At 38.7% G+C, this 19,949-nt stretch overlaps 1 protein-coding gene across 1 annotated transcript in view; it reads left to right on the forward strand.

The window, feature by feature from the left end:
* mus301 (mutagen-sensitive 301) overlaps positions 1-19,949 on the forward strand; it is a 239,331-nt gene that overhangs the window by 97,803 nt on the left and 121,579 nt on the right. The window lies entirely within an intron of this gene.

The following is a 19,949-nucleotide window of genomic DNA, read 5'->3' on the forward strand; positions in this document are numbered from 1 at the left end:
TTCTTGTTTAATTAAATGCATCATTTATACTAATAGTTGACAAGTATACTTATCGTCTCATAAATGATTAGTCATGATTTGGGATCCAAAAACATTTTTGTATTCTTGCTGTTCACTAGACTAGATTGCTAATCTATATACAGTAAAACCTTGTTATTTCAAAGTCGTTGGGACTCAAAAATCGGACTTCGAATTACGTGATTTCGAATTAACCGCCAATTCGCAGTTCAGAAGTACCAACCCTCGCTGCGTTACAAAATATTCTAAGGCCCGTTACTGCATGCAGTTAACCTTGATCCACAGTTTATACCTTTCAAATGCCATGAAAAAAGAACTATTTCCAAAATATATCCAAGAAGGTGCATTTACAGTATTCAAATAATCCACTTGGATATATCACTGGCAAACATAACCTCACGCAACGAAAGAAAGAAAAAAAAAGCACGATTCAAAGACGAGGAGAAATCTATGCTGGCTCCCATGTGCAAGTGCTTTATTCATTGAATTACTATACTGTATGCATTTTAGATGCCTTGTATTTACACAGAAAGTACCCGATGTCCTTAAATTCGAACTTTCCTATGACTATCCTTGTACGATTTCCCTCCATGGCACTACTCTCGTACTTCAGAAATGTAAACACTTGCCGTATCACAAAGTATTCTAAGACTCATTAATACATGCAATCACTTCGATTCACGGTTTAAACCTTTCAAATGCAATGGGAAAAAACTATTTCCGACTTGTATCCAACAAGGTGCATTTACAATGTTCAAATAATGCACTTGGATAAATCACTGACAAACATAACCTCACGCAACAAAAGAAAAAAAATCACACAATTCAAAGACGAGGATAAATTATGCTGGTTCCCCTGTGCAAATGCATTATTTTTTGGATGTCTGTACTGTTTGCATTTTTAGATGCTTTGTACTGGCATGGAAAGTGCCCGACGCCCTTAAAACATTGTGGCTTATCGAACTTTCCTATGACAAGGGGATAAAGTTTCTCGCTTCCATGTGAATTGCAACGTACTACAATAACCCCCATCCCCCACACTTGTACGATTCACTGGCTGGCACGGCACTTTCTCCTTTAAAACCATAAGACCGTTTGGGCTCGCATTAAAATAAAGCAATGCAGTTTCATCGGTAATGACAATATTGTTCGGTGCCTATGAATTTATTATATAAGCCACGTTTTTTCGTCAACTGTCGGCATCACCAGTGTTCGCGGATTCTGTTTTCCCACACACTGCCCGTTGCGTGATATTATGGCGTTCCTTAAAAGGTTGAATACAAAAGAATTCAGATTTCATTCAACTTAGTAATCATGAAGCGCACTGTAGATCCACCGAAGTGAGTGTAAATGCAGAAAGCTACGGTACAACTCCACGTTCCGGAACACGCGTTCTATTATGACGCAGATAAATTTTGAGTTGAAATTACTCTGTAACATACTATTGTTTTAAAATGTAAAGGCAGTTTCGAATTAAAAGTCTAACTTTCGGTAATGGAGCCGACATTGTACTTCGAATTACGAATTATCCGTATTTCGAATTAAACAATTTAAATAACATGCAAAGCTGTATCTCATGTTTCTGGGAACGAGACCTTCTTCGAATTAGGCGGGATTTTGAATTAACCTATTTCAAATTATCGAGGTTCTACTGTATATAAAAGAACATGTCTGACTGACTGACTGACTGACTCATTCATCATCACTGAACCAAAACTACTGGACATAAAGAAATGAAATGAAATTTTGAGGATACATTTATATTACAATGTAGGTACTCACTAAGGGAGGATTTTAGGATATTCTGTCACTAAGGAGATGAAAAGGGGGGTGAATTTTTAAAACGAGTGTATATCACAAAACTTTAAAAGTTTAATGAGGATACTTATATCTCAGAGACTGAAGATATTATAGACCTGAAAATTGGTATTTGGAATCTCCTTTAAAAATAAAGAAACACTTTTTTTTGGAAAATCCAATTAATGGAGGTTAAACAGAGTGACAAATGGGATGAATTTTTAGAAAGATTATATCTACAATATATCTCAGAAACGTAAAATGTTACAGACGTAAAAATTGGTATTTGGAATCTCCTGTAACAGTAAAGAAACATAGGTGATTTGTTTTCGGAAACTCCACTTCAGGGGAACTAAAAAGGGGGTGAAATTTTAAAATGAGCATGTCTACAGTATATCTCAAAAACATGATAAGTTACAGAAGTAATCTCTATTAAAAATTAAGAAACATGTATTTTTGTTTTAGGTAAACCACTTGGGTGGGGGGTAAAAATTACTGAAAATGGGGTTGAATTATTTTTATTAGGATACTGATATATCAAAAACTGAAGATGTTACAGACGTGAAAATTGGTATTTGGAATCTCCTTTAAAGGAATAAAGAAATGCATATTTTTTGTTTTCGGAAGTCCACTTGGGGGGGAAGGGGGTGGAATTGAAAAATTTGTTGAATTATTTGTATGAAGATACTATTATTTAAAGTTTAAAATTTCATTGTTCCGTATTGAAAAGTATTACAGTTAAAATTGAAATAATTGATAAAGAGGTTCAACCTATTCAATACAAAAGAATAAGAAATGCAGTGATTACATTCTTATTTAATAATAAGTAGAAGTGGTACCGGTTTCGACCCTAGTCCAGGTCATCATCAGCCGATTAAAACATGAAAAACAATGCATAGGAAAAGAAAAGAAAAGGTCAAATACACTCCGGATCAGTAGATGAGGCGATATAAAAGTGAACGGGGGTAGACACTGTAAAATTCAGTAGAAGTAAAATGTAAGTCACTTAAAAGAAACAGTGCGTAATTTTCTGAGCGGCAGTATGGCACACACAGTGTTAGGCGAAGTCTTATAATGTTTATGAATAGCGGAGAACGGTTAAAAGAGCTAGCTTCTAAACACTGTCAGGCACGAAGTCATAACATAATCGAACACATATGAAGATCCCTAATCGTGCTGGAGTTGAAGATGAGTAGATCTATTGAAGTAACTTGCCAGCTCCCGGTGATCAGCACGATATATTCAACATCAGGCACTGTGGTTCAAACGCCAAAGTAAAATGGAGAATAGCTTGATGATCCAGTATTTTCTTTGGTTGCGGGAAAGTAAGTATATATAGATACGTATAATATAATTCAATATAATTGAATAAGTAATTGTGCTCCTGTAGAATTTTTAGAACAGTTGACATGAAAAAAACAATTCTGAAGAAAAAAAATATAGTACAAAGCGCAATACCGGAAACAAATGAAAACGTATATGCACAGTGCGCTATTTTTTAAAACGTAAACAAATCAGGTCATGATTGAAGTAGTCGAAATCGGCGCAAGGCAAGAGTTGAGTATGAATGAGAAGAACCAAAATGAAGATGGATTTTTTTTTTTTAAGCGAAAAGAAAAGATAGAATAAATTAATAGAGGAAGAGGAATAGTGGAGTAAGAGAAGAATAAAAGAAATTGAAGTTAAATGGTGTTGAGGAAGGATAAGATAGGGAGATGAAGGAGGGGTAGTTTAGGGTGGGTTATTGGAGGTAGAAAATGTGGGTAGGAACTTCGTAAGGCATAGAAAATAGAATTGGGGTTTTGAAATTTAGAATTTTTGAGAAGAAGAATTAGGAAGTCGAAAAGGATGTTGGGTTTTTCAGAAATGTCGTTTAAATTGAAATTAGGGTTGAAGTATTGGTCAAGGTGAATAAAGCAATTTTCAGTAGTGTTTAAGAAGTGGCCTTTGTTAATGATTTTAAGTATTTTCATGTCTTTTTCAATATTGGTGAAACTATGCTTTGGAGTCTTGTATGTGTTGTCCTATGGCGGAGAATCTGTTGTATTTAATGGCGTTGATATGTTCGGAGTATCTGATATTGAAGTTGCAGCCAGTTTGTCCGATGTAGGAGGAGTTGCAGTTGTTACATTTGAATCTGTTCACTCCAGATTTAGAAAAAGCATTAGATTTATTTAGTGATTTAGAGTTGTGTAAAATATCAAAATTTCTATTGTTCTAAAAGAAATTTTCATGTTGTGTTTTTTAAAAATATTTGTTATTTTATAAGCATCTTAAGTGAAAGTGGAAAATGCAGTTGGTTTTGTTATGTCTTTAGATAAAGTGTTTTTAGGACGGTGTTTGAATTTGTTGATGATGCGGTTTATGAAGGAGTTGTTAAAGCCGTTGAATTTAGCGATGTTACGGTTGGTAACATTATAAGACTTCGCCTAACACTGCGTGTGCCATACTGCCGCTCAGAAAATTACGCACTGTTTCTTTTAAGTGTCTTACATTTTACTTATACTGAATTTTACAGTGTCTACCCCCGTTCACTTTTATATCGCCTCTTCTGCTGATCCGGAGTGTATTTGACCTTTTCTTTCTTTTCCTATGCATTGTTTTTCATGTTTTAATCGGCTGATGATGACCTGGACTAGGGTCAAAACTGGTACCACTTCTACTTATTATTAAATAAGAATATAATCACTGCATTTCTTATTCTTTTGTATTGAATAGGTTGAACTTCTTTATCAATTATTTCAATTTTAACTGTAAGATACTATTATCTCAAAAACGAAAGATGTTGCAGGTGAGAAAATTGGTACTTGGAATCTGCTTTAAAAGTAAAGAAAACCGAGCTCGATAGCTGCAGTCGCTTAAGTGCGGCCAGTATCCAGTATTCGGGAGATCGTGGGTTCGAACCCCACTGTCGGCAGCCCTGAAGATGGTTTTCTGTGGTTTCCCATTTTTACACCAGGCAAATGCTAAGGCTGTACCTTAATTAAGACCACGGCCGCTTCCTTCCCACTCCTAGCCCCTTCCTGCCCCATCGCCGCCATAAGACCTATCTGTGTCGGTGCAACATAAAGCAAATAACAAAACAAAACAAAAAAAGGACAGAAAAAACGTATTCCTTTGACTGCGGAAAATCCAATGAAGGGGGGTGAACGAATTGAAAAATTAATTGAATCGATTGTAAGAGGGTACTTACATCTAATAAAAACTGAAGTTGTCACAGACGTGAAAATTGGTATTTGGATCCCCTTTAAAAACAAAGAAAAATGCATTTTTGGGAGAAAATCATCTTGGGGAGGGGGAGGGGGGCGGGGGTGAAAAGGAGTTGAATTCCTTTTATGAGGAAACATATCTCAAAAACCGAAGATGTTACAGTCATGATAATTGGTATTTAGAAGACCCTTTACTAATAAAGAAACAAGTTATTTTTTCTGGAAAATTCACTTAAGGAGGGAGTGTGAAAGGAAGTGAAAAAAGGTGAATTCTTTTTATGGAGATACTTATTGTTACCGAGGTTTGGTGGATCAGCAGAGGTGAAAGAAGGTGCTGGGGTGAATGGGTTAACTACAAATGCCAGAAAAAAAAATTTAAACTTAAAATGAAGGTTATATTTTCTCTAAGCAACAAGTTAACAATTTCTCACTTAGTGAGTTGACAAGAGCAATTTAAAAACAAGACAAGAATAATCCAAGGTATCAAATCTTTAACACGCTGGGGCTACCAGCCCTTAGTTTTACAACTTTTGAGTTTCCAGAACAAAATTTACAGAGGAGCATAAATTTACAAAGGGGCAGAACTCCCCTAGTACCAGGAGCACCAGCTCCGTAATTAACAAATATCAAGCCTCCTAGAGGCATGCAAAAAAGAGCTGATCCGCTCTCAACTTTTCAAGCCTATTAAAGGCAATACCAGACTTTACACTTAATTGCCATCAAGGCACAACTTACAAAATGAAACGGGGGTATCTTGTTCCCAACCTACTGGGCCTTAGCCGAAAAGAACAGATTAAGTAAATGGCCCAAAATTCAAAACGAATGGAGGCGTGAATTTGCACTCCTACATGTAACTTCTTAAAACCTACAAGGCACTAGGCCGGAGAAACAGGGGCTGTTCCAAAACTATGGAGGTGACTCATATAATGAATTATTTAATACATTAAGGAAGGGAAGAAAATCAGTTACCAAAACAGTCACCTCCAACCAAAATGAAGGGGAGCTCAAGAGGGTAAAGCACTCTCTATCCCCGATTTACAGTTAAATATATTTACATAAGCTGGCAGAAAATTACATTACAGAAAGATAGGTTACATGGTAAAAGTTTCGGACCTTTCCCGCGGTTAAACTGCTGAGCTAGCAAGAAATAAAGATGTTAAACAGCCATTACCTTACTGAAGGACTGCTGCCTGATGAAAGAGGTGCTTCCCGCCTCCTGCTACACGTCCACACACTAGGTTAGATGTTGATCGAGTGGCCAGGAGACGTGAAAATCAGCAGTTTTTATACCCTCGGGAAAACTTCGAGACCTTTCATGAATAAAACAGCCACACCCACTTAATTTTATTGGGTCGTTTAAAGTTACACACCAAAATCGAAGAAGAAACCTGTGATTGGTAGGAAATTAATTACAGAAATTCTTGATTGGTTAAAATCAAAAGAGGCGGAAAGACAGGATAAATATTGCCAACCCAAAAATGAATGCACAAAATTTAGTAAAGAACAAACTTGCGAAGACAAACTTTCTTCAAATAAAGTTCCTTCACTTCGCACCAGGGTGCATGATCATAGTTTTTTGCAGAGACATCTATGAGAGAATGTCCACAGCTCTTGATAAATAGGAAACAAAACAAGTCGAAATTCACACAGTGACATCTTCAGAGGAAAGATATAAGTAGGTCCAGTTTCCAGTTCACTGTTTCTCCTGTAGAGGAGTACTTTAAGGCGGAAAATTTAAATGTGTGGCGTAGAGTTGTACCACCCGGTACACTTATCTCAAAACTGAAGGTAACAGACATGAACATTGGTATTTGGAATCTTCTTTAAACATAAAGAATTACGCCTTTTTTGGGAGGGGGGGGGGGGTAAATCAATGGCGGTGGGGTGAAAAAGGAGTTGAGACCAATTGATTTTACTGTTCATATTGTACTTGATTCTGATCATAAACCAATCATTTTTAATCTTTCCTGGGTTCATTTTCAAGAGCCATCTTTTCCTTTCGAGAACCTTAGATTACAGTAGATTCTCCTGGCATATAAATACAGATTTAAACACATTTGAAATAAACGATAGGAATGATATTGACCGTGCAATTGTTCACCTCTGTAATAAGGTCAATAATGCATGGAAGTATATCATTCGTATAGTCAGAAATCCTGCGCACTTGCCTGCGGGCGACAATGGTGCTGGTCACATTGTTGGCAATGACAATGGCAGCAGGTGTAATTTACCGCCGGTTAGCGGTCTTGGATCTTGCTGCGGGGTCCAGAACATCAATAATTCTGTTGACCATGCTGGAAACGGGTCCTGGCCGGGTAACGACTACGAATTCAGTCCGGCTGCGAGTTCAGTACTGCCAAGGTACCCAAGACGACACCACACCGGATCTCCTAAAGGATTTGATCCATAGTAAAAATGTTTATAGGAAAAGATGGCAAAGATTTAGGGACCCAACTGACCGGGCAGAATACCTGGAGCTAGCTCGGAAAGTACGAAATCGATTGCTGGAACAAAAGATTGAAAAATGGGAGAAACTTTGCCGTAATCTCTCAGAAAACTAATCAGATCACGAATTTTGCCGGATTCTCTCAGAAAATGAGTCAGATCGTGAATTCTGGCAGATTATGTATAAAATGTTAAGCATTCAGTTATAAATTTTTGTATAATATCGTATCGAAGTGCGGGTATCTTGTTAGTTATCTTTTGTAGGAGGTTTATTGCATACAGCTTGGCTATGGTGACTGCAGTGCTTGGTTTGGCTCATACGTTCGGTATTTAAACTATGTAGTGTACTACACTGACCGGCAAAATTAATGGATCACTTGAATTTTCAAAGGAAAAAGCATGTTAAATCATAAAACATTTGTTTTATTATTTACATTGATTACTGTATTTTCTTGAAACAGTTATCTAAGTAATAAGATGAGTATGGCGTTCATGTGAAAATCATATGTTGCAAAAGAAATCGAGCTTGCTCATCCCTTTCTGTTAGATGCTGAACAACTTGGGTGCAGTAAGCAAATCCACCCGGGTCTTTAAACATCCACCGAACACACCTATCACTCAAACCAAGTTTCAGCGATGTTCATCGTAGACTACACTTTGGGGGGACTCTTAACACTTTTTGTAGAAATCATCCAGGATTCTCATTTGTGGTGACAGTTCTCGGTCGCCTTGGTGTCTCCGTTCATTGATATGACATCCCATATGATGGAACTTGTCAATTACAGCTAAAATTGTTCTGTTTATCTGGTACCTCCTTATTAAATCACTCCTCACACTGTTCTTTATCGTGAATCAAACTTGGCTCATTCTGACGCTCCATTTCAAATGACTGGAAATAATGTTACATGATAAATACCTTCTCTGTTATGAGAACCACAATTGCAGAAATACAACACAACGCTGAATTCACAGTATGCCAGTAAATCGTTGGTAGGGAAACCTGGACAGTAGATGAGCAATAATTTCAGTGCCATTTGTTTTACCGCATAACGTAATTACGTTCTTAATACACTGCCTGACAAAAAAATTGAAGCACCCTGAAGAAATAGTCAGATGTCAGTGTGAAACTTCGTACTCGTACGAACCATCAGCAGGCATGTAAATGATAAGAGTTGCAATTCTCTGTGACCGGTAGAATGGCCACCAGAGTGCATTAGTGTTGTTACCAGGCCTGGTAGGGCACGTGAGGGCATGAACAGCGTCAGATGTCGTGTGATCACTGTGAAGGAGTCGCGTACTTCCGTGAGATGCATTATCAGCACCTGACAGAGTTTGAAAGAGGCCGCATTGTTGATTTCCATTTGGCCAGCTGTTCAAATTGTGCTATATCTAGATTTGTGGGGCATTCAGAAGCGACAGTGGCCTAATATTAGACTGCATGGGAACGTGAAGGCAGGCATACTCGTTGTCAAGGTTCTGGTTGACCACGTCTGACCACCACAAGGGAGGATTGCTGTATTATGCACCAAGTACATCATAACCCGTTCACATCTGCGCCTGCAATCTGAGAACAAGTAATGGACTCCCTGCAACATTCTGTGTCATCCCACACCATTGGTCACTGTCTAGCAGCAGCTGGACTAGGGAATTACCGTCTCATTTGTAGACTGCCGTTAATACCACAACACAAACGTCTGTGTTTGGAATGGTGCCATGACCGGGACATAAACTTTTTCTCATCTTGTACCGTTTTTCGTTACAGATATGTCAACAGACCTATGCAAACTTGGATAAAATTACCACTTGCATATCACCAAAGCTTGTCTGTCACCATTTGACTGAATCCCTGCTAACGTCTATAGGATTGCCCTACTCTGGTTAAGATTACAAGACAAAATTCATAACCTATAATCAACAGTGTGCATCAGTTTAGTCAATTTTATGGACGAAAAGAATATTCACGCCTAAACTCAGCTGTTTTGAGAGTATGTTAAGATTTCAATTCCATATGGTACAACATGAGAAAAAGTTTGTCCAATGTGTATACAACAAATAATTTTAAAACATTTAGGAATTTAACGGATTGTAAATGTATTTATACAGAGATTAACTAAAGGCATTGTATTTTAAATATTAGAATAAGGTTTTAAAGTTTCAATCTCAATAAATAGTCATATCATTTTCAATAAGACGACGTAATATGTAAACGTTTTATATTTAAGAGGTTTTTTAAAGTTTAGTATGGATAAGTTTGTTAATGACGAACCATAAGTAAGTTCTAGAACAATGTTATCAATTTAAACTTATAGGAATATTTATAGCTGATGATGTTCAAAATATGAACGAAACATGTCCTATGTTTTAACAATCAAGCAATAAAATAAGGATCCTTATTTTATAATTGCTTTTAATGTATTGAATAGGTGGAAATCAAAGTTTTATTGTTCTCCTTTTAACAGACTTTCAATATGGAAAAGAGGATAGTCTCTTGTAGTGAATAGGAGTGTAAGTGGAAATCAGAACAACATGCAAGTGATACTGGAAAATATGCCTGTAAAACAACATTAAGACGAACTCACAAAAAGAAGGCTTCCGATGAACAGCAATAAGAAATCATTGAAGGTACGGCTACGAGAAGACCTCATTAAAAATGATGAAGATCCCGAAAAGTTTTTTATCGAGGTGGACGAATAACCGTACTCGTCATCGGAAGAGGAGGTAAATACAGTAGAAGTCCATAATAGCAAGTACAGCATATAACGAGAACTCCGTTATAGCGAAAATATCTCTCTGTCCCTTCAAAATTCCTATATTAAACTGTGTGTCGTCCTTCGGTTACAGCAAGGGACCTATCACTGACGCATCCGTTATTACGAGTGATTAAGCGCGCGCAATTTTTTCCGTTCCCGATATTTATGCACCCCAGCGATTATATTGCATGCGATCGATTACCTTCGGTATCGTTTCCTCCCTATGTCCACTAGCGAGTTTTCTCGTCGACATTCGAAGGCGATGTCGGAGTCGATTAGTAATACCCGTTGACTGCTGTTCTGTAAAGAAAACTCGAAACGAAAGAGGACAATTTCGTAATAAATGTGTAAATGACGTGTCTGATAACGGTTGTTAACTCGTTAAAAGTAAAGGCTGACTAAAAGTCCACTCAATTTTAAGACTAAATACTGCAGTTTAGTAAGAATGGGATACACCTCGAGATATGGTAGAGTGCATAATTGATTTCAGAGGTTAATTTATATTTTCTCGCGTCTGGATAAATTACGGAAAACCTATTATGAACATTTATTGCGAGAAAGTTATCGTTTCTCTATTGGTGCTTGAAGTGTGTTTTCATCATATGTATAATACGGATAAGTTAGGATAGTTGACACTGTTTGAATAAGAAAACTGAAACGTTTGCTACAAATTGCGATCGATCATCTTCGGTACGGTATAGTTTTCTCACTATGTGCATATGCAAGCTCTCTCATCGACATTCGAAGGCGATGTTGGAGTCGATTAGTAATACCCGTCGACTGCTATTCTGTAAAAAAAAAAAATTCGAAATGAAAGAGTATAACACGTTTTCGTAATAAATGCGTAAATAATGTGGCCGATAGCAGCTGTTAACTCATTAAAAATAAAGAGGTAAAAGATCTCTTAATTTTAATGTTAAATGTGGAAATTAAGTAAGAATGTGACACACCTCAGGATATGGCAGAGTACATCACTGATTTCAGAGGATAGTTCATATCTTCTCGCGTCTAGTTAAATTTTGGAAAGGCTATTTACATGTTATTTTTTGGCGAGGGGTTTATCATTTCTCTACATGTGTTTCAACTATGTTTTCATGATACATATACGGTTAGGTGATGCCGTTTGAGGAAGAAAACTGAAGTGTTTGCCACAGAAACCTCTGGAGTGATACCGTATTTCTCCTAATCCAAGACAACGTTTTTTGTTGTTGTTTTTTTTCTCTCTCTCTCAGAATCTCATGCGAAAACTCAAGGGTTATCTTGCATTCGCGGCCTAACAGTAAGTTAATGGATGCCACTGGCAACTACCGCGGTAACTATGCTGCTTCTTTTCACCCCCGCACGCGCACGTACACACAAAACTCGTTGACAGTAAACGACCACGACAACCGGATGTACAGTGCCTGTGTGTAACGTCACTGGATCTCGGGAAATAGTGAAGAGAGAATGATGTTCTATTAGCTTCTACAAAAACGTTTCTCAAATCTGCAGAATGGCATCAAAACATGCGAGCCTTCCAATTCTTAGACATGCGGGCTACTCAGTGGCAGAGTTATAATGCATCTATTGTACTTGACGCTTAGTAAAATTAAGTTTTATAGACAGCAGGAATATTTTCATGATGGATAGTCGTATTGTAAAGATACGTGGAAAAGGTATTGCCGGCAAATTTTCAACGTGTTCTCGTCGATATTATGATGCCAATTTTAAGTTAATGGTTATTAAACACTCGGAAATGTAAAGTAATTGTGCAGCCACTAGAAAATACGGCATAGGCCTAACTAAAGCCAATTTTTGGCGTTAGTGTGAAGACAAAGAGCTAAAAAAAATGCGTACTGTACAACAAATGCATTCAGTAGTCCGCAACAAGTACGCTTTAAAGAAGTCGAAGATTTATTGTGAGGTATGTGCATGAAAATCGCAAGGGCGGAATGGCCATACCGTGGCGCAATGAACTCGTTCGTTGACTTTCAACGTCCGTGATTAGGCCTATACGGCAAGCGAGACGTGCGTGTAGCGGTAGCCAGTTATATCTGACGCTGAGTAAAAGTAACAGTTTTATAGACAGCAAGAATAATTTCCTGATAGATCGTCGTATTATAGAGCCGCATGGAATAGGTACTGCCGGCAAATTTTCAATGGGTTCTCTTCGGTATTATTATGCGAATTATAAGTTAATGATCGTTAAACCCGCGGAAATAAAGAATAGCCTAATTGTGCAGCCGTAAAAAAAATTACGGCATGACGAAAGCCAATGTTCCACGTCTAAAAATAGTCTGAAATGCGTAGGCCTACTGCACAACAAAGGCATTCATATGATTTTACAAAATACTTTTTAAGCCTGATTTAAATTTTTTGAAGGAAAAAGTGGGGTTCGTTTTGGATTCGGAGAAATATGGTACTATGTTTATTCAGAATGAAATTAAACATTCACTTTCACGTAGTATCAGATTTTGAAAAATAACAAGTAAGCCGTAGCGTGGATATCATCTGCGGAAACGCAAGTTTTGAACAAATTGATTGCCGTTTTATACCGAATTTTAATGTGTATGGGTTTTTCCGACTTTTATTAAAATCGGATATAACGACAATCCGTTATAGCGAGTAAATTTTTCGTTCTTGTGAATTCTCGCTATAACGGACTTCTACTGTATAACCAAAATGTGTTCCTACTTAATGAGCATGATACAGACACTCAATTCCACCTTAACAGAACAAATTTCAAAAGTAAATGACAAAATCTCAGACGTAGATTCAAGAGGCCATTCCACCTTAACAGAACAGAATTGCGAACTTTCAGACAAAATTTATCATGCTAAAACAGTTTTAACCAGACAAATATCTCAAGTGTACATGCAGGTTTACAAAGTAGAACAGTGCCTAGAATCGAAAATTTCAACCGTAGATGATAAAATTTAATCCCAAATTAGTGATGTCACCAATCAATTAAAACAGCAGGTATCGGACATCAGGTCAAAACTGGGACAAATTGAGCAGATCAATAGCAGAGTAAGCCAGCTGGAAAGGGACATCTCAAACCTCAAGGAAGAGGTGGAAATACAGGTTCCCGGCATCAAACAACAGTTTGAGGGGTGAATTTCTAACATCGAGGGAAATTTTGGGAGCCGTATTTCTGCCATTGAAGGAAGAATAGAAGACTGGATTTCGACCATCTAGGGAGATGTGCAGAAAATGAGAGAGAGCATCCTTCACGCGGTAGAAGATAGATTAACTCGAACCGGACCTATCACCACAATCTAGACCTGAAGGTGGTTATAGAGAGCCTTCAGGAATTCCCGGGGTGACTGGAAGAAAACCCGACTAGCTTCATCCGGGGATCGCTCAGTCTACTAGGAAGGACTAATCTACTGGAGGACATCTTCGTTCAACTCGTCACACCGCAGTTAAAGGGGCAAGCCGCTACTTGGTGGAAAAACTTGAAGGGATTAAACGTAAACTGGACTGATTTCAAGATTCCTTGCTAGGTTTAATTCCAAAGGGGTGAAGAACTCTGTGAAAAGAAATCTACTGACTGACACAACCCCCAGAATGAGAGCTAGCTTGTTCGTCCTCCAGAAGTACTAGCTCTTCAAGTGGCTGCATCCTGAAGGGAGCGAGAAGAGATCTTACCAGACATTGTAGAGCTACTCCACGATAAGATTAGACCCCTAGTGAAGGTATCACAACAGAGATCCTTTGATGATATGCGTAGAATTATCGCCCAGTTGAAAGAACACCACAGTAAAGCCATGGAATAGACCAGCTCGGTTAGGAAATGCTACAAGTGTGGAAGAACGGGACACCCGAAGAACAAATGCCCAACTTTGGTGTTGGAAAACTAGATCCGGCCATTCTGGTTTGAGGGGGGGGGGCACCGGGAACAGGAATGCGCCTCAAGACCCGACAGACAAGCAGCCCTCATCAAGTAGGAAAGGGATTGGTCAGATTGTGAGCAGAACAGGCCAACCTCGCCCAGCTATCATCTTGAGAATAGGCAATGAGAATTTTTTAGCCATACTCGACAGCCAAGCAAGCCACTCATTTGTATTGGGACTGTTGCCAGATTACTACCACCTATGAAGTCTCACCATCTCGAAAGGTTAGTGGGAGCAGCGGATGGGGTAACCTATTCCATCCAGGTACAAACTAACCTATCCGCTAAATGCATGGACCTTCCTATTGTAATTAATGTTGCGGTGATTCAGAACCTAATACCTGATATTATATTAGCTCATGACTTTTTGGTAGAATGCAAGGTGATCCTTGACTATGCAGCTCATGAAGTCTTTTTGGGTAGAGACAGATGTCTCAAGGTTGCCTGGCATGATGGAAATCTCCGTACTCGCAAGGATGTGGAAGTCGACGTACACCTGGGAGATACCCAGTTGACGCATTTTCAACCAAGTGAAGAGGAGGAGCTGAGACATGCCTTAACCTTCCGTCGGTTGCAACTGATCTGACAGGCACAGGCTGTAGTCATCGGTCACTACCGCTCCAACGCAGACCTATAGTTCTCATCCTCTGACTAGCCTTGCTCCTTGCCACGTCCGTTAGTCATGTGACAGGCAGTCTGTGTTTGCTTGCTCCATAAGCCAGAAGTGTTTCATCTGATCTGGTAGATCATTGCGACTGTTCCCGTTACGATTGGTGTTTCAAAGAGATGAAAACAATTACTGTTCTGTAAGTAGTTAAATCATTTGTTTACTCTATTTTTGGTGTAATTTCCCATGTAAGCATATAGATAGTGCAATATAAGCCCGGTGCCTCACAGGCACATTGCGACTACTAAGGTCCCAATTTCTCTTTATTTAAATTTACCATCCATTAATGCCAGTAGGAAGGAATATTTTAACTGAGACAGAGCAGAAGATGTGGAGGATGTCCAACAACTGTTGCTGGATGAAGATGATGCGCTACACGAAAATTTTGAAGACGAACGTGACACAAACAGTGACGATCTTCTGGAATCAAGAGATGGTGAGTCGGAAACGAAACAAGATGATGACAGTGGTGAAGCTGATGAACAAGGAGCATTAGAGGCCAGTGCTAATTACTGTATTATGAAGGGAAATAAAAGATAAAATGGTGTACGGTGCCGTACGGAGCTAATAATAACCACTATTGTAACTTACACAAATCAATACGTGGAATACATGAAACAAAATTTTACTCGCGAAAGAGATCTCTGGGACACTGATGGAGATGGTATAGAGAAGTTTGCACTGGTAATGAGCCTCAGGAGATTTAAATTCTGGATTCTTTGTTTAAGATTTGACAACTGTGAAACCCGTGAAGAAAGAAAGGAACATGATCGACTAGCGCCTGTGCGAAATATTTTTACGTGGTTTGTGGAGAACTGTATGAAATCATATAGTTTGGGTTAAAATGTAACTTTAGATGAAAAGTTGGAAGGTTTCAGAGGTAAACGTTATTTTTGGCAATATATACCTTTGAAACCCAATAAGTATGGGATAAAGATTTATGCGTTAGTCGACGCAAAAATGTATTATATTTACAACTTAGAAATATATGCTGATAGGCAGCCTGACGGACCTTTCAGAGTCGGCAACAAGCCTACAGATGTTGTGAAAAGGCTCACTGAACCAATTAATGGATCTGGTCGCAACATCACTGCTGATAATTGGTTCACCAGTCTACCTCTGGTTGAATATTTGAAGCAAAACAAGTTGTCTTATGTGGGAACAGTAGAAAAAGAGAGAGAGATGCCGCCTGAATTTACGTCCTCTTCGGATTTCAGGATTCTACTACTTTGGTATCATTTGATCTCCTCAAGTCCTTGTATAAGGAAAATACAGCCACTATGAAGATTCAAAACAGAGTCACAACAGTTTCGTACGAGGGCTGGAATCCGTCAGGAATGTATCCTGTCACTGTTACTTTTCAATCTCTATGGTGAATATGCAATGATAACTGCTGCATTAGATGACTGGAACAAAGGATTTTCCATTGGGGAATACAAGATCAACAACTTGAGATTTGCTGATAACACCACCTTGATAGCACCATCTGAAGAGGAGTTGACAGAGTTGATCAAGAGAGTGGAGGAAGCAAGCCTTGAAATTGGATTACACCTAAATCGACAGAAAACCAAAGTCATGATTGTTGATCGTAAGAACAACAACAGTCCACATATCCAACAGATTGGAGGTTGTGAAGTTGTACATCAGTATGTATATCTAGGCTTCTTACTATCCAATTCTGGTGGTTCCAAAGATGAAATAAAAGGAAGAATTGAAATAGCAAAGGTAGTAATGATCCGTCTGCGGAAGATCTGGAAAGATAATAACATCACCATCAATACAAAAAAGAAGCTTGTTGAATCTCTAGTCTTCTCAGTCTTCTTGTATGGCGCAGAGACGTGGACCATCCTCAGACGTGATCGTGAACGGATAGAAAGCTTTGAAATGTGGTGCTGGAGGAAAATGTTCAGGATTCGTCGGACAGCTCATCGCACGAAACACATCAATCCTGAACCAACTTCAGATAAAGGTTCGTCTATCGTGTAAGGTCTCCCAGCGGGTCGTACGCTACTTTGGACATATAGTGCGCCAAGATGATAGTCTTCAAAAGTTGATCGTTGTGGGTAAGGTTCAGGGAACCAGACAATGAGGACAAGTTCCAACATGATGGATTGACACAGTGAGCGGTCCCCTACAGAGTTCTCTCAGAGCAACCACATTGAAAGCTTTAGATAGGGAAGAATGACGGAGTATGGTTCATCGGCTAGATGGCTGCATATTATGATAGTCACGACGTCTCAGTCATGAGGCAAAACGAAGAAGAAAAGTTCCAAAGAGAGGCAGAACTGTGTTACTGATATCAACTCTACAGAGTAACTCTGAAATAGACCCAGAAACAAAGGAAAAACGCAAGCCTTGTATCAATACATTTTATAACCAGTTGAAGGGAGTAGTTGATACAGCTGACAAAATGTGTGCCTCATTTAATATAGCCAGAAACACTCGTTGCTGGCCTATGGTGATATTTATGCCATGTTTAACATAGCAGGCATCAACTCCCAGATTATTTATTTAGGAAATGGCCAGAAATCGCTCAGAAGGCGAGTTTATCTGAGGCAGCTTTCAAATGAGCTTGTTCTACAACAACTTTCTAGGAGGAATTTGAGAACAATTGGAATGCCATTAAGTCTGCAGATGAGATTGAAACGATACCGTGGGTGTTATCGTACCTTCTGCGAGTGTCACACAGTTTACATCAAAACACATAAATGCTAGTGCTCTCTAATTACTGCCCGCTTAAATGACACGGATTTTCTTTTGTGTCGAAAATAGTAGTGTTCTTGTTAATAATAATAATAATAATAATAATAACAATAATAATAACTCGTCAAGAAAGACCTCGAAGAAATGGGCCTACTACCAGATGACATGCACATACAGGACCTTTTCAGTGCAGGTATAGTGACTTTTGGGGCTTTCTGGGATTTGAAGTGGACAACTGGTGCAAACCACAGGTTTTATATATTATTTTTATTTATTTATTATTATGGTGCGGATGCGTATTTTCCTATATTCAGTCCAGAAAACATTTTTATTTCACATGTTGTCACCATGTGTGGTATCACATATCTAATTACTGCCCACTTAAACGACACGGATTTTCTGTTATGTTGGAAATATTAGTGTTCTTGTAGAATCTTTACTGATGAGTATATGACCTGTTTAGCCCTGTTTATGATATTTTCCATGCTTGTTGTTATTGCTGAGACCTATGAACATAGTTTCTGGCAACATAGGATTTGCTCTGCGAGCAAAATTGTAAATAGTTGGTTAGAAAATAGTTGGTTATAAAATGTGGCTTATTTTGGGATCAGACTTCCGCTAAACCATTTTTAACTGACTCAAACACACCTATATAACATAAGGAGTACTTCATAGCTACCCATTTCAACTTCCAGAAACTTATACGTGGGGGGAATCTCTCAGGCTCATCGTGACCTGCCTTGAAACTTATTGCGACCGACGGAAGGATAAAGGACTTAAAAAAGTCATCACCAATAAAATAGGCCGGACTACCACTGTAACGCACACCATTGAATGCAGCACTTCCTCGCCCATCAAGCAATGCCCACATCCAATCAACCCGGATAAGCGCAACTTTGACATTCAGAAGATTCAAGAGATGGATGGAAGGGCAAGGTCTCATCGAACCCTCTACATCCTGTTGGGCTTCGCCTATCGGCCTACTGAAGAAGAAGAAGAAGAAGAAGAAGAAGAATGGGGAGTGTAGACTGTGTGTGGCCTGCCGGAACAGACAAATCCACCTAGTATGAATTGAACGAATAATCTTAAGATCCCTCCCAAGGCCAAGTAACATATCAACGGGAATCATTATTCATACGAGACTGTATTTAAGTATCTAGGACATTTCTTCCCAATTATGCAGCAGCCTAAAAGCTAAGAATCAGCCTAAGATTGTATTCACCGGGCGAGTTGGCCGTGCGCGTAGAGGCGCGCGGCTGTGAGCTTGCATCCGGGAGATAGTAGGTTCGAATCCCACTATCGGCAGCCCTGAAAATGGTTTTCCATGGTTTCCCATTTTCACACCAGGCTGTACCTTAATTAAGGCCACGGCCGCTTCCTTCCAACTCCTAGGCCTTTCCTATCCCATCGTCGCCATAAGACCTATCTGTGTCGGTGCAACGTAAAGCCCATAGAAAAAAAAAAATTGTATTCTTCATAATTCATTGTCATCACATATGACAGGAAACCAAGACGCGTATATTTTCATTCACAACAAAATTTAATGTAGTGTTAAACAATCACATCCAGTACATATAACAATCGGTTTTAAGTCTCCACTTGTGGTTGACAACACATTTCGACATTGGTTTTGTCAAGTATAAGTAAACGATATATGTGGGTCAAATGAACCCCCAGATGAATATACTCTTTACGTAAGACTAGTGTTAGATGAAGAAGATCCATTTTAGTTTTGGACATTTTTTAAAATTAGATAGAATAAGACAAGTTTTAATTGTGTTAATAACACCATCAATTTATGTTGCTCACTTTTATGTATTGCTCACATTTTAAAAAATATTGTTATGGCATGTTATTTTTAAGAGGTTATCACTGAGTAACATCAACGTTCATATTTCATACTATGTATGGTTAAATAAGGTCCCGGACCTTGACCTTAAGGTTGTCCACAGGCTGAAGATGCCCAAAAAGGGTGAAACATATACCTGATAAGTCTGTATAAATTCATGTAGATTCCTACCACATTAAATGTGGAATGTATTGAATAGGTGGTTTTATTAAATTATCCTTGAGATATTTATGCCTAAGGTAATCTGCAGTACGGAACAATAATGGGAGTTGTTACTTGTAACATACCACTTAGTTGAGCAGCTCGTCTCCTTTGTCGGAATCACCTGGAACAACTCGAGCTGCTTTTCTTTGGATTTTTTCCAGTTCTTGAATCAAGTAATCCTGCTGAGGGTCCCATACACTGGAAGTATACTCTAGTTGGGATCATACCAGAGACTTATATGCCCTTTCCTTTACATCCTTACTACAAGCCCTAAATATCCTCATAACCATGTGCAGGTACTCTGACTCATTGGCTGACTGGTCAGCGTTGATGCCTTTGGTTCAGAGGGTCCCGGGTTTGATTCCCAGCCAGGTCGGGGATTCTAATCACGTCTCATTAATTCTTATTTCCCCACAGATGTGGGAAAAGTGGT

Source organism: Anabrus simplex, chromosome 3 (assembly GCF_040414725.1).
Source record: "Anabrus simplex isolate iqAnaSimp1 chromosome 3, ASM4041472v1, whole genome shotgun sequence".
NCBI lineage: Eukaryota > Metazoa > Arthropoda > Insecta > Orthoptera > Tettigoniidae > Anabrus > Anabrus simplex.